The 21,229-nt window shown below is 52.8% G+C and overlaps 1 non-coding gene and 6 pseudogenes across 1 annotated transcript; all 7 read left to right on the top strand.

Annotated features, from left to right (window-relative positions):
* The first annotated feature begins 707 nt into the window (after positions 1-707).
* LOC149198557 (5S ribosomal RNA) lies at positions 708-825 on the top strand (annotated as a pseudogene).
* A 728-nt stretch (positions 826-1,553) lies between these two features.
* Positions 1,554-1,672, top strand: LOC149198556 (5S ribosomal RNA). The gene has a single exon (XR_016254028.1). It is a non-coding gene; the product is annotated as a 5S ribosomal RNA (ribosomal RNA).
* A 739-nt stretch (positions 1,673-2,411) lies between these two features.
* On the top strand, positions 2,412-2,530 carry LOC149198555 (5S ribosomal RNA; annotated as a pseudogene).
* A 737-nt stretch (positions 2,531-3,267) lies between these two features.
* Positions 3,268-3,385, top strand: LOC149198554 (5S ribosomal RNA; annotated as a pseudogene).
* Positions 3,386-4,123: 738 nt separating this feature from the next.
* On the top strand, positions 4,124-4,242 carry LOC149198553 (5S ribosomal RNA; annotated as a pseudogene).
* A 737-nt stretch (positions 4,243-4,979) lies between these two features.
* LOC149198552 (5S ribosomal RNA) lies at positions 4,980-5,098 on the top strand (annotated as a pseudogene).
* A 738-nt stretch (positions 5,099-5,836) lies between these two features.
* LOC149198551 (5S ribosomal RNA) lies at positions 5,837-5,955 on the top strand (annotated as a pseudogene).
* Positions 5,956-21,229: the final 15,274 nt, after the last annotated feature.

Here is a 21,229-nt window from a genome sequence, read left to right as displayed (position 1 = left end):
TGGAAGGGATCCTCGCGGGTGTGATCGCGCCGGCGCCAGTGCAGAACTCCGCAGTCAGGCGCGCTTGACGGTTTTATTGGGTCGCGTCGCGTGTTCGTCTCGTTTTGCGGCGCGGGGCTGCCTATATATTGATGCGCAATGGAATCCCACAAATGAGGATGTCGCCCGAGCATTAAGGGGGGAGGGGGAGCGCCACTGAGGGAAACAGAGGACTGCTCCGAGGGAAACTCGGGAACGGGGCACGGATTTGTCACCCTAGTCGGAAGTCTCGAGCGGGATCGGAGCGCACTTGGGGCAGTGGGTGATGAATCTAGGACCGTTCGCGTCACTGTAGCGAAGATGACGCGAGGGAGAGTGGGTAAGAGGTTTGTTGAATCGTATCTGCTTTTTGTGGGAATTCGAATTTCGGGAGAGTCGCGGATCACGCACGGAAAGACAGCGCGAGCTCCACGCAGCGCCGTCGGTGGTCACGGAACTGACGCCTTTTTCTCCCCTCCCTCTCTCCTTCCCTTCCCTTCCCCCCTTCGTTCTTCCCCTGGTCTGCTCGCTGCCCGCGGGGCGCGGCGGGGCGCGCCGCCAAGTCGGGGAAGAGGGCGAGCTCCCACGCTGTGGCGAACGGTGTCGGACGGAGGGCCATGGGTGGAAGCCATGCCCTGCGCGTGGCTTGGCGGTCTCCCTTGAAGAGGGGGAGGGGGCGAGATCTTTGCGGGTGCGATCATACCAGCGTTAATGCACCGGATCCCATCACAACTACGCAGTTAAGCGCGCTTGGGCCAGAGTAGTACTGGGATGGTGACCTCCCGGGAAGTCCTAGTGTTGCACCCTCCTCCCTTTTTGTGTGGCGCGGCGGAGCCAGTGGAAGGGATCCTCGCGGGTGGGATCGCGCCAGCGCCAGTGCGGAACTTCGCGGTCAGGTGCGCTTGACGATTTTATTGCGTCGCGTGTTTGTCTCGTTTTGCGGAGTGGGGCTGCCTATATATTGAGGCGCAATGGAATCCCGCGAATGAGGAGGTCGCCCGAGCATTAAGGGGGGAGGGGGAGCGCCACTGAGGGAAACAGAGGACTGCTTCGAGGGAAACTCGGGAACGGGGCATGGATTCGTCACCTTAGTCGGAAGTCGCGAGCGGGATCGGAGCGCACTTGCGGCAGTGGGTGATGAATCTAGGACCGTTCGCGTCACTCTAGCGATGATGACGCGGGGGAGAGTGGGTAAGAGGTTTGTTGAATCGTCTCTGCTTTTTGTGGGAATCCGAATTTGGGGAGAGCCGTGGATCGCGCACGGAAAGGCAACGCGAGCTCCACGCAGCGCGGTCGGTGGTCACGGAACTCACGTATTTTTCTCCCCTCCCTCTCTCCTTCCCTTCCCTTCCCCCCTTCGTTCTTCCCCTGGTTCGCTGGCTCCGCGCGGGGCGGGCGGCGCCGCCAAGTCGGGGAAGAGGGCGAGCTCCCGCGCTGCGGCGAACGGCGTCGGACGGAGGGCCATGGGTGGAAGCCATGCCCTGCGCGTGGCTCGGCGGTCTCCCTTGAAGAGGGGGAGGGGGCGAGATCTTTGCGGGTGCGATCATACCAGCGTTAATGCACCGGATCCCATAAGAACTCCACAGTTAAGCGCGCTTGGGCTAGAGTAGTACTGGGATGGGTGACCTCCCTGGAAGTCCTAGTGTTGCACCCTCCCCCCTTTTTGTGCGGCGCGGCAGAGCCAGTGGAAGGGATCCTCGCGGGTACGATCACGCCGGCGCCAGTGCGGAAACTCCGCGGTCAAGCGCACTTGATGGTTTTATTGGGTCACGTCGCATGTTCGTCTCGTTTTGCGGCGCGGGGCTGCCTATATATCGATGCGCAATGGAATCCCGCGAATTAGGAGGTCGCCCGAGCATTAAGGGGGGAGGGGGAGCGCCACTGAGGGAAACAGAGGACTGCTCCGAGGGAAACTGGGGAACGGGGCACAGATTCGTCACCCTAGTCGGAAGTCGCGAGCGGGATCGGAGCGCACTTGCGGCAGTGGGTGATGAATCTAGGACCATTCACGTCACTGTAGTGAAGATGACGCGGGGGAGAGTGGGTAAGAGGTTTGTCGAATCGTATCTGCTTTTTGTGGGAATCCGAATTTGGGGAGAGCCGCGGATCGCGCACGGAAAGGCAGCGCGAGCTCCACGCAGCGCCGTCGGTGGTCACGGAACTTACGCGTTTTTCTCCCCTCCGTCTCTCCTTCCCTTCCCTTCCCCCCTTCGTTCTTCCCCTGGTCCGCTGGCTGCCCGCGGGGCGGGGCGGGGCGCGCCGCCAAGTCGGGGAAGAGGGCGAGCTCCCGCGCCGCGGCGAACGGCGTCGGACGAAGGGCCATGGGTGGGCGCCATGCCCTGCACGTGGCTCGACGGTCTCCCTTGAAGAGGGGGAGTGGGCGAGATATTTGCGGGTGCGATCATACCGGCGTTAATGCACCAGATCCCATCAGAACTCCGCAGTTAAGCGCGCTTGGGCTAGAGTAGTACTGGGATGGGTGAGCTCCCTGGAAGTCCTAGTGTTGCACCCTCCCCCCTTTTTGTGCGGCGCGACGGAGCCAGTGGAAGGGATCCTCGCGGGTGCGATCGCGCCGGCGCCAGTGCAGAACTCCGCGGTCAGGCGCGCTTGACGGTTTTATTGGGTCGCGTCACGTGTTCGTCTCGTTTTGCGGCGCGGGGCTGCCTATATATTGATGCGCAATGGAATCCCGTGAATGAGGATGTCGCTCGAGCATTAAGGGGGGAGGGGGAGCGCCACTGAGGGAAACAGAGGACTGCTCCGAGGGAAACTCGGGAACGGGGCACGGATTCGTCACCCTTGTCGGAAGTCTCGAGCGGGATCGGAGCGCACTCGCGGCAGTGGGTGATGAATCTAGGACCGTTCCCGTCACTGTAGCGAAGATGACGCGAGGGAGAGTGGGTAAGAGGTTTGTTGAATCATATCTGCTTTTTGTGGGAATTCGAATTTCGGGAGAGCCGCGGATCGCGCACGGAAAAACAGCTGGAGCTCCACGCAGCGCCGTCGGTGGTCACGGAACTGACGCCTTTTCTCCCCTCCCTCTCTCCTTCCCTTCCCTTCCCCCCTTCGTTCTTCCCCTGGTCCGCTGGCTGCCCGCGGGGCGCGGCGGGGCGCACCGCCAAGTCGGGGAAGAGGGCGAGCTCCCGCGCTGTGGCGAACGACGTCGGACGGAGGGCCATGGGTGGAAGCCATGCCCTGCGCGTGGCTCGGTGGTCTCCCTTGAAGAGGGGGAGGGGGCGAGATCTTTGCGGGTGCGATCATACCAGCGTTAATGCACCGGATCCCATCAGAACTACGCAGTTAAGCGCGCTTGGGCCAGAGTAGTACTGGGATGGTGACCTCCCGGGAAGTCCTAGTGTTGCACCCTCCTCCCTTTTTGTGTGGCACGACAGAGCCAGTGGAAGGGATCCTCGCGGGTGGGATTGCGCCGGCGCCAGTGCGGAACTTCGCGGTCAGGTGCGCTTGACGATTTTATTGCGTCGCGTCGCGTGTTCGTCTCGTTTTGCGGAGTGGGGCTGCCTATATATTGAAGCGCAATGGAATCCCGCGAATGAGGAGGTCGCCCGAGCATTAAGGGGGGAGGGGGAGCGCCACTGAGGGAAAAATAGGACTGCTTCGAGGGAAACTCGGGAACGGGGCACGGATTCGTCACCTTAGTCGAAAGTCGCGAGCGGGATCGGAGCGCACTTGCGGCAGTGGGTGATGAATCTAGGACCGTTCGCGTCACTCTAGCGATGATGACGCGGGGGAGAGTGGGTAAGAGGTTTGTTGAATCGTCTCTGCTTTTTGTGGGAATCCGAATTTGGGGAGAGCCGTGGATCGCGCACGGAAAGGCAGCGCGAGCTCCACGCAGCGCCGTCGGTGGTCGCGGAACTCACGTCTTTTTCTCCCCTCCCTTTCTCCTTCCCTTCCCTTCCCCCCTTCGTTCTTCGCCTGGTCCGCTGGCTGCTCGCGGGGCGGGGCGGGGCGCGCCGCCAAATCGGGGAAGAGGGCGAGCTCCCGCGCTGCGGCGAACGACGTCGGACGGAGGGCCATGGGTGGAAGCCATGCCCTGCGCGTGGCTCGGCGGTCCTCCTTGAAGAGGGGGAGGGGGCAAGATCTTTGCGGGTGCGATCATACCAGCGTTAATGCATCGGATCCCATCAGAACTCCGCAGTTAAGCGCGCTTGGGCCAAAGTAGTACTGGAATGGGTGACCTCCCGGGAAGTCCTAGTGTTGCACCCTCCCCCCTTTATGTGCGGCGCGACGGAGCCAGTGGAAGGGATCCTCGCAGGTGCGATCGCGCCGGCGCTAGTGCAGAACTCCGCGGTTAGGCGCGCTTGACGATTTTATTGCGTCGCGTCGCGTGTTCGTCTCGTTTTGCGGCGCGGGGCTGCCTATATATTGATGCGCAATGGAATCCTGCGAATGAGGAGGTCGCCCGAGCATTAAGTGGGAGGGGGAGCGCCACTGAGGGAAACAGAGGACTGCTCCGAGGGAAACTCGGGAACGGGGCACGGATTCGTCACCCTAGTCGGAAGTCGCGAGCGGGATCGGAGCGCACTTGCGGCAGTGGGTGATGAATCTAGGACCGTTCATGTCACTGTAGCGAAGATGACGCGGGGGAGAGTGGGTAAGAGGTTTGTTGAATCGTATCTGCTTTTTGTGGGAATCCGAATTTGGGGAGAGCCGCGGATCGCGCAAGGAAAGGCAGCGCGAGCTCCACGCAGCGCCGTCGGTGGTCGCGGAACTTACGCCTTTTTCTCCCCTCCCTCTCTCCTTCCCTTCCCTTCCCCCCTTCGTTCTTCCCCTGGTCCACTGGCTGCCCGCGGGGCGGGGCGGGGCGCGCCACCAAGTCGGGGGAGAGGGCGAGCTCCCGCGCCGCGGCGAACGGCGTGGGACGGAGGGCCATGGGTGGGCGCCATGCCCTGCGCGTGGCTCGGCGGTCTCCCTTGAAGAGGGGGAGGGGGCGAGATCTTTGCGGGTGCGATCATACCAGCGTTAATGCACCGAATCCCATAAGAACTCCACAGTTAAGCGCGCTTGGGCTAGAGTAGTACTGGGATGGGTGACCTCCCTGGAAGTCCTAGTGTTGCACCCTCCCCCCTTTTTGTGCGGCGCGGCGGAGCCAGTGGAAGGGATCCTCGCGGGTGCGATCACGCCGGCGCCAGTGCGGAACTCCGCGGTCAGGCGCACTTGACGGTTTTATTGGGTCACGTCGCATGTTCGTCTCGTTTTGCGGCGCGGGGCTGCCTATATATCGATGCGCATTGGAATCCCGCGAATTAGGAGGTCGCCCGAGCATTAAGGGGGGAGGGGGAGCGCCACTGAGGGAAACAAAGGACTGCTCCGAGGGAAACTCGGGAACGGGGCACGGATTCGTCACCCTAGTCGGAAGTCGCGAGCGAGATCGGAGCGCACTTGCGGCAGTGGGTGATGAATCTAGGACCGTTCACGTCATTGTAGCGAAGATGACGCGGGGGAGAGTGGATAAGAGGTTTGTTGAATCATATCTGCTTTTTGTGGGAATTCGAATTTGGGGAGAGCCGCGGATCGCGCACGGAAAGGCAGCGCGAGCTCCACGTAGCGCCGTCGGTGGTCGCGGAACTTACGCCTTTTTCTCCCCTCCCTCTCTCCTTCCCTTCCCTTCCCCCCTTCGTTCTTCCCTTGGTCCGCTGGCTGCCCGCGGGGCGGGGCGGGGCGCGCCGCCAAGTCGGGGAAGAGGGCGAGCTCCCGCGCCGCGGCGAACGGCGTCGGACGAAGGGCCATGGGTGGGTGCCATGCCCTGCACGTGGCTCGACGGTCTCCCTTGAAGAGGGGGAGGGGGCGAGATATTTGCGGGTGCGATCATACCAGCGTTAATGCACCGGATCCCATCAGAACTCCGCAGTTAAGCGCGCTTGGGCTAGAGTAGTACTGGGATGGGTGAGCTCCCTGGAAGTCCTAGTGTTGCACCATCCCCCCTTTTTTTGCGGCGCGACGGAGCCAGTGGAAGGGATCCTCGCGGGTGCGATCGCGCCGGCGCCAGTGCAGAACTCCGCGGTCAGGCGCGCTTGACGGTTTTATTGGGTCGCGTCGCGAGTTCGTCTCGTTTTGCGGCGCGGGGCTACCTATATATTGATGCGCAATGGAATCCCGCGAATGAGGAGGTCGCCCGAGCATTAAGGGGGGAGGGGGAGCGCCACTGAGGGTAACAGAGGACTGCTCCGAGGGAAACTCAGGAACGGGGCACGGATTCGTCACCGTAGTCGGAAGTCCCGAGCGGGATCGGAGCGCATTTGTGGCAGTGGGTGATGAATCTAGGACCGTTCGCGTCACTGTAGCGAAGATGACGCGGGGGAGAGTGGGTAAGAGGTTTGTTGAATCGTATCTGCTTTTTGTGGGAATCCGAATTTGTGGAGAGCCGCAGATCGCACACGGAAAGGCAGCGCGAGCTCCACGCAGCGCCGTCGGTGGTCGCGGAACTGACGCTGTTGGAGAGGTAAATCCCCTCTACGGATAGAGGCGATCCCTACTAGCCCAGCAAGGGTCTAGCAACAATCACACAATGCTGCCACGCATGCTCCTAGTTACAATTAAACAAGAAGTAAAGAACACCTACTTGGATTCCTGCGCTGTCGTTTGGCGAAGAGATGTTGCCTTCGCTCCTTCGCTTCAGCTGGTCACAATCCTCCGCGATCTCCGCGAATGGACACCTGCACACACGAAGAAAAAGCAAACGCAAGCGTGAAATCTAGTAAAAGCAACCATATGTCAGTCAGAAAAGACATAATTCACATTTACCCATTGCATAGACAAACGAGAATGGAACAATAATAGCAGTCATCTATTATTAATCAGAATAGAGAAGAATACAACCAAATGTTCTGACGTCGGTAACCTTCTCAGGAGGGGCCAGTCAGCATGTATCTCAAGCATTCACCTTTGAGGATGATTCTCCCAAGACAAACAACTCTCTCTCTCTCTTACAAATGTCACAAACAACCTTCCCTAAGCAATCAATCACTTCCACACCTAGCACACCAAACCTATAGCAGCAATCTGAGCACTACAAGCTCTGTACAATCCAAGCTATTCCAAGCTAAATCTAACTAGCTGCTCATGGTAATGGTGAGAGTTTATATAGGAGAAGGAGTCTCCTAAAAAGGTGGAAGGATGAGCTTATCTTCAAGGGAAGTTGTTGGAAAGGGTCGAACAGACATGCCATAGAAAGCAGTCGACATTCACAAAGCTAACAACCAAGACTGGAGGGATCTGGAAGGCAGGTTGTTTGAACAAATTCGCCCAAACTGGATCAGCGCGGATTATAGGGAAATCGCCGCGCTGTTGGCGCATCTCCATAACTGAAGAAGTCATGTCAGCGCAGAAGCACACGGGAAAGGCGCGCTGTGGACCATCGCGGAAAAGTGATGTTCTTCCGCGCTGGCAGCGCACAGCATACACTGGAAGGCGCCTGTCATCGCGGTTATTTTAGGAACAGACGCGCTGATGAACAAAACTTTGGAAAAATGGGTTTTTAAGCCAGTTCAGGGATCAAGCACTTAGTGATTGTGAATTCTGGGCACAACAGGGTGACTGACAGGAAGGCAGTGATAAATTACTGTGTAACAGATGCCCCCTAAAGCATGAAGACCGAGAGAGCGGGAGGGGTGAAATGCTTTACAACACACGCCGAACTGGAACACCACCAAGAAGGCCCGAAGATCTCTGACAATCAAGTACATGCAGTCTAGGCATGGGCGCAGCCATCCAAAAGACATGCGAGAATGGTCTGTGGAATGGACGCAGCCACCCAGTCAAAGAGACCAAAAGAACTGAGAAGGTATGGTCGCAGCCATCCATGAAGACTCAGGTATGGGCGCAGCCATCCATCAATGAGTCATGTAATGATTATCCACAAAATCGCAGCCTGGACCATAAACAGACAGGGGTCCAGGGTCTTGCGCTCCGTCCCGATCCGAACAAAGTACAAGTTCAAACATGTGAATACATGGGTTGAAGTCGAACATGCATGAACATCGTCTGATTACCAGTCAATGATGAAAAATGTTAACAGACGCGAGAGGTACCACCAATAATGACAATGGCCCTCAAGGTACCATAGGTACAATCCGCGGCATGTGAATCAATGAGCTGGTGTCGAACACCCACGGAATCATTTGATCGGAGGCCAATGATGTAAACCTCACGTCGAACACGAAGAACCTGCCATTAGGGCATGCAGGCTCTAAGGCACCTGAAAGGAGTCTCTAAGTCACTTTCCCGGATAGTGAGTCAGAGTCGACGAGAAAGGACCTTGATCGAAGGTGGGCCATGATGATTCCCACATCATCGACACGAGACAGAGGCATAATAGTTTGTGTGAGATAGCGAACGAGGTTGCATTGTGGCAGAGGACAACTTCTCTCGAACATATAACGGCACTGTAACGGGTTTGGCAGTACTTGACATCAAATGAGCAGAGGATAAGGTGATGATGGCAATGAGCAGATGAGAGGTCAAATAGGATATCCCAAACCCATGGAGGTTAGTGAAAACAAAATGAGATGACCCTACCCAGACACGAAGCAGCGGAGTGCCATGTTCGAGAGCGACGTACTGCCGGGACGACTGTAATCATAGTTCCATTTTCCCCACCTTTGCAGGCAGGTACCCCGATTATTTTGGATGACAAGCTTGACGGGGATAACATATGCTTGATGTGTGTCATTTTGACAATATCCGATGTCATTGAGTGTTTAACGAGCCCGACAAAGGAAAAACTCGGCTTCTTTTCTTGTTTCGAGAGTCTGAAAAGAATGCGGAAAAGGAGACTCCAGGGGGGTCCCTTTTCGTACAGTTTGTGTCTCCCGAGCCCGAAAAAGTATAAAACGATGCTCGAAAGAACCGCCCGGCCATTACAACCGAGGAGTACTTTTCATGAATAGTGTCTTCGACCTGAAAAAGTAAAAAAGCGGCCGAAAACACGTCGTTTTAGAGCCGATATCGAGCGCGAAACGACAAACACCCGGCGATCTTTTTTGGTCCAACGTTCGGAAAAAGAGCTTAAAAACGACCGCCTTTCATTCCCTTTAACGAGCTGAAAGGAAGCTCGGCTATCTTCTCTTGTTTAACGTCGGAAAAGAGCTTAGAGACGACACTTTTGGGGATCACATGAACGGTGGACCGTCATGACCAAGCTGCTGTACCTGCACCTGCACAAGAGCACTACTCGCATAAATCCATTCGATATACGTGAAAAACATATTAAAACATGCATTTAACAAATTCAGGGCTAGAGTTATGGTTAAAAATGGTAAAAACCCAAAAATATGACAATTTAGGAGTTTTTACTATAAATAGGGGGGAGTAATAAGTCATTTTTACCATTTTACTATTCCGGAACGTGAAGGACGTGGAGGAGCCAGAAAGTTGACGGAGCGATTTCTAGCCCGTACAGACACCGTTTTCCGATCCGCTTCTTCCAGGTAGGTTCTCGTTCCCTTGCCCTGCATTTTGGTTCATTTTAGTAGGATTTTAACGGTTGAATTTGCCCAATTGGGCAGGTTCTTGGTGCATGGATGCGCCCTCGGTCAGCGCGGATATCCCCCACGGGGTCGCGCTGACCGATTTAGGACAAAACGTGGCCAACTTCGGGTCAGCGCGGAAAACCCGTGTTCTTCCGCGCTGACCTCGAAATTTTACAAAGGGCTGCCATGGCCAGCGCGGCTGTTTCTAAAACAGCCGCGCTGGCGCGGAAAAAATTTTGTTTTTGAAAATGAACGTGAATTTTTACATGCCAGCACTTCTAACTTGTTTTTTATGGCTTGTGCAGGACATCATGGCTTTCCAATGGCAGGAGAGAGTTCACGATGTGGAAGATATAGCCGCTTGGGGGGATGTGAATTGTTGCAATGCCATGCGGGCTTGCGGTTTCATGAAATTCTTTCTCACGCCGCGCCTGAGAGCTCAGCATGATCTTCTGGAGCTGCTGATTAGAGCATGGAACCCGGTGGATATGAAGTTCACCATCCATGGTCACGATATTGAGTTCGACCACATGGATATCTTTTTCTTGACTGGGTTATCGCGCCGAGGTGCGAGGCCCATCTTGGAGGGGCAGCGACCTAGCGGCGGCACTTTGGATGACCTGATGGCTCGGGTTTGCCCGGAGGCAGTAAAGACGCGAAGTGGGAAAGTAGCAATCCCCACAGTGAGAGACATAGTGTTGCGCACCATCCTGTTCATGGTGACCCGGGCAGCGGGTAGCACGGCTAACCATGAGGCTTCAGAGACTCATCTCCTACTAGCTCTTGATTGCCTCGAACCTACAGTGTTTGATTGGTGCACGGCAGTGTCCAACAACATGAAGAGGCAATTGAGTAACTGCCGTCGCGGGGAGACGAAGCAGTTCGGCTATGGATCGATCCTGGTCCCGCTCATTCTGGAGCGAGTGCCAGCCATGCGGCTGCAGACGATGGCTGTGGATGCCCCCAGGGATCCTCGGGAGACGAGGGCCTCACGATGGGCTCGTATCATGCCACGTGGGGGTGGCGGCCGGCCACATAGCTGGGGAGCATTTTTCAGAGACTGGCTGGATCAGCAGGAGATCTTTGTGCAGGATTGGCCATATGCGGGTATGGATTTCCGCAATGACCCTGATTTGGCACTGCCCCCAGGTGAACAGTGGGATGATGCAGGTATGACACTTTTGACTTTTGAGTTTTGCAATGTTTTTTAATTTTTTATGTACATGTCCTAATAAATGTCTTGTTATGCAGATGTGGGGCCTACTAGACCGATTGGCCTGGCTGCCACGGCACGGAGAGAGGGCCAGGGAGCCGGAGCTTTGGCCTTAGCCCCTCCAGGGGTTAACGCGTCGGAGACTGTGGCTCGCAACCTTGAGGGGTTGCTGGAGGGGGTGCCTGACTACCAGGGGGTCGAGGAGGTCCCCTTAGAGCATCAGATTAACACAGTGGGGGTGGAACCCAGGGTGCACCGCCTTCTGAGGCGGGTGGCACGAGCAGCTGTGTACTACAGAGAGCATCATCCAGCTGACTAGTTGTCTAGGTTTTATTTCCACTGCTATTTTGAGACATATGACTCAGATGTATTGAGATTTTTGGACATGCACATCTATTTTTGAGCGCCTCAGTGCGCCACACGATATATATATATATACATACCGATTTTTGGATGGGTCATTGTTACATGTGATGATGTGTTCTTTATGTTATGCGTTTATTCAGTACAATTTGTGATCTTATGTATGAATTTGCACGACACTTGACCCCCGGATTTTATATTTTTTAATGCAAGCTTAAAAGCACACACATGCAAACTATGCTTGAAATGATTTATTTACACATGCTTATGGTCTTACTATGCTATCTATGCTTTCCTGTATGATGTTTATCTGTTACGCAAATGTCTATCTAATACATGATTTGCCAATGCATCAGTCAACGTATTTAATCGTCTCGGAATGTGCTGATAAGTAATGTAATCAAAATTCCGTTCTAACAATCTTACACGTAGGTACAACCTTAATATGCGCTGGTCTCTGACGGAATATCGTCCGTTGAGTTGATGGACAACCAGCTGGGAGTCCAGGTTCACCACTAGCTCTCGGATGCCGAGATCAACTGCTTCGGCAAGTAATTCGATTACAGCGCTGTACTCGGCAACGTTGTTAGTGGTACGACCTAGGCAGACACCCTGAAGGTCTAACAACTCTCCGTGAGGATCATAGATCACCCACACTGCCGAAGACAAATTACAAGTGCTACGGCAGGCGCCATCAACGAAACCAACATAAGGGGTACGAGACATCTGCGCAGGAAAGACAAAGCATAATAAGGGGCAAAAACACGCCTTTATACCAAAGCAAAAAGAAACTCATGCACTAAGAACTCAAAAACACACGTATATACAAAGTGAATGTGAGCAGCTATGCATAGTATTTCTTCAGATACAGCCCATTACGGGGCTTGTCAAGAGGATTTCCTTCATAGTCAATCAACTCATATGCGCCCTTTTGTAAAACACGTTTCACGATGTAGGGACCTAACCACATGGATTCAAGTTTTCCTGCCCCCAGCTTATCCTTAGCTTGATCGTAGAGCAGTACTAAGTCTCCCTCAACAAAGGAACGAGGATGAATATTCTGATCGAAGTGAGCTTTGACTCTCTTCTTCTGTGCTTCGATAGCCAGAGAAGCCAAACGACGAGTCTCGTCTAACCGTTCTAGGTAAAGAAGCCGTTCCTCCACCGGAGTGGTGTTGGGAAGCAACTCGACAGCTAATTTTAATGAAGGAATTTCACATTCGACGGGAAGGGTAGCCTCCAGTCCATAGACCAGTTGAAACGGGGTGAAACCGGTGGCATCCTTCACAGAAGTCCGGTAGGCCCACAAGGCCGGGAAAAGCATTAGATGCCAGTTTGACTTGTGTGTATTGACGGTGCGTTGAAGCATGGTGATCAAAACTTTGTTCACGGCTTCGACTTGACCGTTAGATTGAGGATAGTACGGTGACGAACTATCTTGACGCAAGCCTAGCTGGGTCGTTAATTCTGTCATCATATGATTTCGGAAATGCTTTCCGTGATCTGTGACAATAGCCCGAGGGACTCCGAAGCGAGTGATGATATGATTGAATAAAAACTGCGCCGCTGTGTGACCGTCCTCGTTTAATGTAGGCATCGCTTCAGCCCACTTGGTGAAATAATCCACAGCAACGATAATGTACCCATGCCCCCTGGCCGAACGAGGGTTACAGGACGTATAATCGATGCCTCACTTTGCAAATGGACCTACGGTTACGACAGGGTGCAGTGGTGCAACAGGTGCACGCATCTTCCGGTGGTAAACTTGGCACTCGTGGCATGCGCGTACAGCAAGGATGCAATCCTTGAAGATAGAAGGCCAGAAGTAACCAGCACGGAGGATCTTTTGAGCGGTAGCGTATCCGGACATATGGCCGCCACAAGCGCCGGAGTGGCAGTCATTCAAGACTCGCTCAGCCTCTTCGAAGGTTAAGCATCGGCGAAGAATAGAATCGACGCCGAGGCGGTACAGGGTGTCGCCCAGAATGCGATATGGTTGAGCTTGGTGACGAATTCGTCGTCGAGCATCTTTCGATGTGTTGGGACGAAACGAAGACGTTTGTAAATATACGATAATGTCCCCGTACCACGGGTCGAGAGTGCTGATGAGAAATAGCGTTTCATCCGGAATATGCTCCTCTGAATGAGATGGTGCAGACTGAGATGGTAAGGAACAGAGCAGTTCAGCAAAGACCAGTGATTTCTTAGACTTGGCGGCAGTGAATTCCAAGTCGAACTCTTGGAGGATTACGATCCACTTCGAGTATTTGCCCCCCAGCAACTGACGTAACAGGATATAGGTCATGGGGTTGCAATCAGAGACCACGGTCGTTGTGCGCAACAGGATGTAATGACGGAAACGTTGGACGGCACAGACAGCGGCCAATGCCAACTTCTCGACATATGCATAGCGAGTCTCCGTATCCTGAAGGTTGTGGCTAAGATAGTATACAACGTGCTCAGTGCCATCGTCGTCGTCTTGCACTAAAACCATGCCGATGGTGGTATCGGCAGCGGCCAGATAAAGGGTGTAGTCACGGTGGTAATTCGGAGGTCTTAGGAGCGGAGCTGAGACCAGAAGGTCTTTAAGACGCTCAAAAGATTGCTGAGCGATAGCGTCCCAACGAAAGGGCGTGTCTCGCTTTAGTAATCGTGTGAAACCCTTGGCCACCTCGGCATAATTTGGGATGAATCGTCTAAAAAAATTAGCTTTTCCCTGCAAGCTTTGTAACTGCTGTAGAGTGGCAGGGGGAGGAAGATTCAAAATGGCCTCGACCTTAAGGGGATCCAGACGGATGCCCTCCCGGGAGACGATAAACCCGAGTAGTCGGCCAGATTCCACGCAGAAGACACACTTATGCGGATTGAGTCGAATACGGTAGTGTCGACAGCGGAGAAAGATTTCACGTAAATGAGATGGATGGTGTTGACGTTTAGCTGAATGAGCTGGTAGGTCATCCAGATAAGGCTGTACGATGTGTCGGATATCATGAAAAGCATACGACATCGCACGCTGGAAAGTGGTGCCGGCATTTTTAAGACCGAAAGGTAGCTTCTTGTAAGCGAAGGTGCCCCAAGGACAAATGAAAGCGGTCTTGTGTTGGTCTGCGGGGGCTATGTTGATCTGGTTGTAACCAGAGAAACCGTCCATGAACGAATAAATTTCGCTTCCTGCGCAATCATCGATAAGCTGATCAATAAAAGGCGTAGGAAAATTATCTTTTGGACAGGCGCGATTGATATCGCGATAGTCAACACAAACCCGAATAGTGCCCTGCTTTTTATTGACAGGAACTATATTAGATACCCACTCCGTGAGGGGAATGGCATAAATGAAACCAGCTCTAAGGAGTTTTTCAACTTCGGCCTTGATGGCTGCAGCCTTTCGAGGGTGCACTGGGCGTAAACGCTGACGAACAGGCTTAGCGCCGGGATAGGTAGGGATTTCGTGCTCCACGATACTGGGGTCAATGCCGGGCATTTCCTCGTAAGACCATGCGAAAACATCACGAAATTCACGAAATAAATCTGTATAAAGTTGAATTTCCTCAGGAGTGCATGTGACTCCAATGTAAATATTCTCGACAACCCCTGTTTTGACAGAGATGTCGATAGCCAGAGTCTGCGTAATGTTACCCATGTTTCCTTCCGAAGACACTTGATATAACTGAATAGGCGTTTGGAGAGGGATAGATGGGACACATGAAGCAAACCGTCCGAGACATGTGGCCATTTCCGAATGAGGAGGGAGAAACGAAGAGCGATGGTGGTGATCTGACCAAGGGAGCTCTTCGGTAGACATAGTCTCGATGATAGCCTTGTCGGAGGGAAATGATTCCTTCAGGGGATCCGAAGTGGCCTTTTCTCCCAACCAAGGGAAGTGGTCATATGAATCGGGAACGCTGCTTGGAAGAGCAGGTTCAGGGGGTGAAGCCGATGCAGCGACTATCTCGATGTAGTTGAGCTCGGCAGGGCTCAACGGCATCATCTCGCCCCAAGAGTCTTCCTGACTCAAGGGAGGGAGAACCCATGGATCAGAACGTACTGTGATCATGTTAACAGAGGCGAGATTTGGAGGCGGGAGGGGAAAGACTCCCATTAAGGAGGGATCTTTAAATAATCCGGCACCCACACTCACTAGCGATTTGGAGGTATGCTCCACGAATGGTACATTCCCTTCAGAAGAGGAAGCAAAAAAGGACAGCTGGTCCACCGTAACGATTCTCCCTTGATGGGGGAAACGAACGACACGGAATAAGGAGGAGGCCACGGCTTGCATGGCATAAGTCCAGCTTCGTCCTAGGAGGAGGTTGTAAGTGAGATTAGCGTCAACGACTTCAACCTCCACTTCGACCGTTTTCCCTTCTAAAGAGATAGGTAAACGCGGGAGGATACCATATGGACGAGATTCTCTTCCATCGAAAGCCTCAAGGGTGGTGGGAGACTGGCTCAGAGCAGGCGAACCAATAGCCTTCCAACAAGCAACCGACATGATGCAGGTTGAGGCTCCTTCGTCAATGACAGTACGGTGAATCGTCTTGCCTTTGATGAGAACTTGTATAAGGAAAGCCACCTGATGAAGCAGTCTCTGCGTGAAACCTTCGAGATCAAAAGAAATTAAATCCGAATCTGCCGGGTCTATGCCACCAATCGCTGATAGCAGAGACTTCCTCTGGGAGGGGCAGCTCTGGAGGACTTCTAACGCGGACATAGCAGACGGAGCCTGAGCTAAGTCCTCGACAATGCTATAATGCTGGGCAACACGAGCATTGGGGTTATAAGATGACTTCCTGAGTACACCTTTGGGAGGGGGTCGGGGGATCGTCTCGGTGCTGGGCCGTTCAATGTGAAGAGGGCCAGAATTGGACGTAGTAGCGCTGGAGGGGACCTCCGGCTCTTTCCCGGCTGAAGATGGATAATCTTTCGCTCGAGTTGTGACATGGATGGGGATGGTTCCAGCCATGAACACTTGAGAACCGAACGAGGGGTCTGCCACCTGATGCGTCTGCTGGGATGGGAAAGGCTCTTTAAGCACGGCGGGGGACCCTGAAACACCTTTCAAAAGCCGACTAACCTCGGACCGCCTGGGGCAATCTTTGGTGTAGTGATCCTCCTCGCAAATGAGACAAGGATACTTAGGCTTCCGTTTGGCTCCTTCCTCGGAGGGAGGTTTAGGAGGGTTCTGCTTAGGTTGTCCGGATTTCTCTTTGGCCTTTCCTTTCTTTTTGCCTTTTGAGGATTTGTCTGCCGCGGTGGACTGAACGGCATTTACCTCTGAGGTATTCCCAGGAATAGATTGGCTCTGAGAAGCATTCTCGTTAGAGGCGTTTTGTTTCTGCTTCTCAGGGTTTGCGGTCGATTTCTTACTTGATGAATTTACGGAGCCAATAACCCCATCAACGGAAGGCTTTGGTGGAGCTTTGGTTTGTCCGTGCCTCGGGGCATCTGGCAAATACTCATACAAAGTACCTGACTGAGAATACACTAAGTCAAGGTATTGAGCTCGCGCGATTGCTTGCTCCTCAGTTACACACGCCCCCATTGCAATATCTTTGGCAATTTTAGGGACAAAGGACGTGGTAAACCAGTCGGTCAGGAGTTGATCGGGAATCCAAAATTTAATCAAACGACGGCGCCTTCTCCATTCATGTATATGATCGGAGATGTGCATTGCCGTATCCTGTTTCAGAGACGTGAGCAAATTGGTCCCAGTCTCGTACCGAATGGGTAACTGAAAATGAGTCAGAAAGGCCATAGCCAACGAGTTAAAGTCTGAAAACATGCCGCGGTTAAGTTCGATGTACCATTTTGCAGCTGAACCAGTGAGAGTCCTCTGGAAGAGGCGAAGTCGGATAGAATCATCAAGCCATGAGTTAGATGAACACCAAAGGTGATAAGTCATTACATGGGCCTGAGGATCCTCTCCGGCTTTGCCGTCGAACTTTGGACAGTCACCTGGTATCTTGGTCGGAACCGGTGGCCAATATGAGTTATGCAAAATAGGATCGTTTGTTAACTTGGACACATCGGGTAGTTCCAACGTAGCCAAAAATGGTAGCTGCGGGTTGAAGGACATCTGTGGCTGAGGGTTCGAGGCGGTATTAGGGTTCCACCCAGATTGGGGTTGCCCCCACGAACTTTGTCCGGACGGGCCCGGCCCAAAAGGACCTGGCGCGTAGGAATTTTGCCCTGATGGACCTGGCCCAAAAGGACCTGGCGCATAGGGAGTTTGTCCGTGGGAGTTTTGTCCATGTGCGGACGACCGTCCCTGTGTTTGCCCCCCAGTTCCCCATGAATTAGCAGCTTGCCCGCCAGGTTGACCATATTGATAATTTTGATAAGGAGTGACCTGTGGTTGCTGATAATTTTGATAAGGAGCATACTGATTTTGCCCCTGGGGTTGCTGGTAGCCATGTGACTGCTGGGTCCCATACGGAGCCTGGTAGGCAGGCTGCGTTTGGTATGAGGGTTGATAACCTGTTTGAGTTTGAGGCCCAGAGTAGTGTCCTTGAACCGGCTGAGGTTGAGCCATACGTCCCGAAGGTTGACTTGGTCGGATTCGAGATGGACCTGGTTGGCTAGCAGGATAGCCTTGCTGGCCGCCAGGTTGTCCATGTGCCACCAAGGGTTGTCTTCGCGGAACGGGTGGTCGAATTGGCTGGATAGCTGGTTGACGTCGAGGTTGGCCAGCTTGTCCAGGTTGACGATGAGGGTAGACAACGGGTTGATTTGGCTGTATAGATGGTTGGCCCGTTTGTCCCCCACCGTAACCGGGTTGGGAAGAGGGCTGGGCTTGCTGTACGGCAGGCTGCCCTCCTTGGTATATGGGCTGAGCAGAGGGTTGGCCTTGCTGTATAGCAGGTTGCCCCCCTCGCCCAGAAGGATTTGTGATTTGAGGGGTAGGTTGGCCCTGTTGAACATAGGGTTGTCCACCCTGCCCAAGGGGATACCCTTGCTGGACGGCTGGTTGATTTGAAGGATTGTAAACTGAGCCAGTTTGTCCAGAGGGGTACCCTTGCTGGAAACCAAGTTGGTCTTGTTGAAAAGACGGTTGCTCTGGTTGCCCAATAGGTTGATTTTGATATGAATATGGCGGACCTCCAATGCCCATAGGTTGTTCCTGGTAAGGTTGACCTTGTGGGTGCCCAGATTGTCCTGGGTCGGGCGGGCCATACAGTGGTTGCCCCTGGGGGTTTTGCACATGGAATGGCGGGCCTTGATTGGGTGGTCCTATGGGCTGCCGGGGAGGATCTCGGTTTCCAAAGAACACAGTAGTGTCATCATACATGACGTTCAAAGGTTCCTCGTTTTCTTCAAAAGGGCGACGAGGGAGATTTGAGATGTCCTCAAGAAACTCACCATTTTCATCATAGTAGAAGAAAGGACCTTCGTAATCCGGGTCCGTTATAGGTTCCCCATAAGCATCATACGGTCCTGATCCTGGAACTCCTCCAACAAAAGAACCAGCTTGAGGGATTTCAGACGAGGAAACCGGTACAGCACTGATGACCGGAGTCGAACGCGCTATACAAACAGTAGGTTGAGTGGGAACTGAGGTGACGGGCGGGTTGAGCTCTGTCGTGAGGGGTGGAAAAAGGGGCTGCGAAACAAAAGGTCCGATGGAGGCAGCGAGACTAGGATCCCATATAGTGTTAGAAGTTGTTCTAGCGGCATACCTATCCCTCAGTGATTGATATCGCGAAGGGAGGGGAGAGGAAGCCGGGATCGGGGTCTCGATGTCTGTGACCGCGGGTGTCTCGATGTCTGTGACTGCGGGTGTCTCACCTGTACTGGAAGCTGTCCCCTCCATTGGAGATGACATACCTAGAGGGGTACGAGGGGTACGGGGGGTATGTTCCGGCTCCCAGACGGGATTCCAATCCTCTATGTAATCTGGGTTGCCTGGGGCACGTACGTTGATAGGCTGGATACTCGGAACAATGGGAAGAGTACCGCTTACAACTGGTACCTCGGGAGCAACAGAGGACGGAGAACCTTGATCACTCAGACCAGGGGTTGATGAGTCAGCCAGGATGACCAGACCCCTTAGAACTCCTAAAGGAAACTACCGATAAAACCCTACTCAAAACTATCGCACACAAGATCTTAAAAGGGTAATGTTATCGTGGCCAAATTAATTTTAAGACGCAAGAACCAAACTTGACCTTTTCATATTTCAGGAGTCGAGAAAAGGACAAAAGATGACTCCAGTCTCCTTCGAATGTTTAATGAGCACGAAGTGACAAGACGCTCACAGGCACCTTTTCGTTTAGGGAGTCCGAAAAGGATCAAAAGCGACTGCTCTGGAACTCTAGGTAGAAGGTGTGCCAAACTTTTCGCAAAACCACAGAATACTTTTTAGGGTACGGGTGGTCAATCTTCGTGAATGCTGTGTTCACTGCATTGCGAATCGTAGGGCGGCCGACTCGGCTTCCTATGGATAAAGGATAAAAGCCTAGTGGGGTCTCCCTATATACTCGACGGTACGTGGGAGCGCAGTCCGTGTTAGACCACTATCGAGTCACAGAAGGAGGAATCACCCAACCTAATGTGAAACAATAGTGACTATGTTTTAAGACGCCGGAACACGTCTCTAACCTAGACCTCTAAATATTTGCGTTTAGTTCCAATGCGTTTTTAGATTCATTTGGTTCATTTTACAGTTGATCTTGAGATTAAGTTTCGATTTCAAGCTCTATCGTATGTTCGCTCACAATTACTTAGATGCAATCTATATGCAAAAGAATTTCGTTTTGTTCGATGAATTCTAGCTATGAGAGAGCAAGGAATTTTAAATCAAACCAAACGAACACAAACAAACAAGTAGCTAAATGCAACTAAAGCGAGGAAAGGAAACTTTTCTTTCGAAGATGCAAGCCAACGAAATGTTCTTTTCCTTTTCGAATTTTTAAAGCAAGCTACTAATTTGATTTCTTTTCAATGACATAAAGCACCTAAAGGAATTTGGAGGAACCTGAACACCAAGCAAACTACTTAATGAGAGCACACAAAGTTCCCGAAACGCTCAACCAAAGTTTCGAAATCAAAAGAAACAAAGCAATGCACGAGCTATGTGATCTAAGCTCTGCAAAACAAGCAAGGATTGTAAGAAAGGGGGAAGCGAAAAGAGACCACTTGGAAACACAATCCAAAACACTCTAACAATCACTGAACCAATGCGAAAACAAGTCTAGAACCAGCTGGTCAAACAAGCAAACAAAAATCCTCACGGTAGGCTTGACACACACACGGCCACTAGATGTCCTAGGGCTAGAGCGCGAAATCAATAGAGAAAAGCAAACACCCGACGGACGAGAGTCACGACCAGTCAATTAGAGACTCAACACAATCCAGCAATTGCAAAAGTAAGGATGGAAACACGAACCAAGCAGCGAAAGCAAAAGAAGGGAAGGTATTTGCAAACTCAAAACTGAGCAAAACGAAACCCTATGAAGCTAAGCTCCGTAATAAAACAGTTCAAAGTTCAGACAGTGAAAAACAAGTCATTAGATAGGTGGAGAGAAGAAGGGAAAGTCACAGCAAGAGGTTTAGGAGGCCAATTTGGTCAAAAATGGATTTTTCAGGCTCAACGCGGGTAGCCTTCAGCAACTCGGCGCTGACAGGGAGAGGCCTATAGCAACTTTGCGACGTCAGCGCGGAAGGACAGGGATAAAGCGCGCTGTCTCAAAAAAACGAGGTCAGCGCGGAAATAAAACACACAGACGCGATGACGAAAACCACAAGGAAGCGGGGGCGCGATGTCAGTGCGGAAGAACACGAATAAAGCGCGCTGCCCTTGAAAACGAGGTCAGCGCGACTGTTAGACGTACAGGCGCGATGAAGAGAAAACCAAAGAACAGGGTCGCGATGTCAGCGCGACTGTTCGGAAATAAAACGCGCTGAGAGCAAAAAACAAGGAAAGCCAAAATAAAAACTTCCAAAACCAAAGGCAGGAGCTTTTCAACAATAAAAATGTTTCCCAGAAACACCCAGAAAGTTCATAAGCAACAGAGACAATCCCAAAAATTCGGAAAGAGGTCAATCAAAACCAAACACAAAAGTGGACTCCAGAGACAATAAGGCTGATCCCCAGCGGAGTCGCCAAATTGTTGGAGAGGTAAATCCCCTCTACGGATAGAGGCGATCC

This window comes from Pinus tabuliformis, chromosome 2_1 (genome assembly GCF_031772625.1).
Source record: "Pinus tabuliformis cultivar Carrire ecotype Pingquan chromosome 2_1, CPIR1, whole genome shotgun sequence".
Classification (NCBI taxonomy): Eukaryota; Viridiplantae; Streptophyta; class Pinopsida; order Pinales; family Pinaceae; genus Pinus; species Pinus tabuliformis.
The sequence above is the reverse complement of the archived record's forward strand: the minus strand, read 5'-3'. Positions and strand labels throughout refer to the sequence as shown.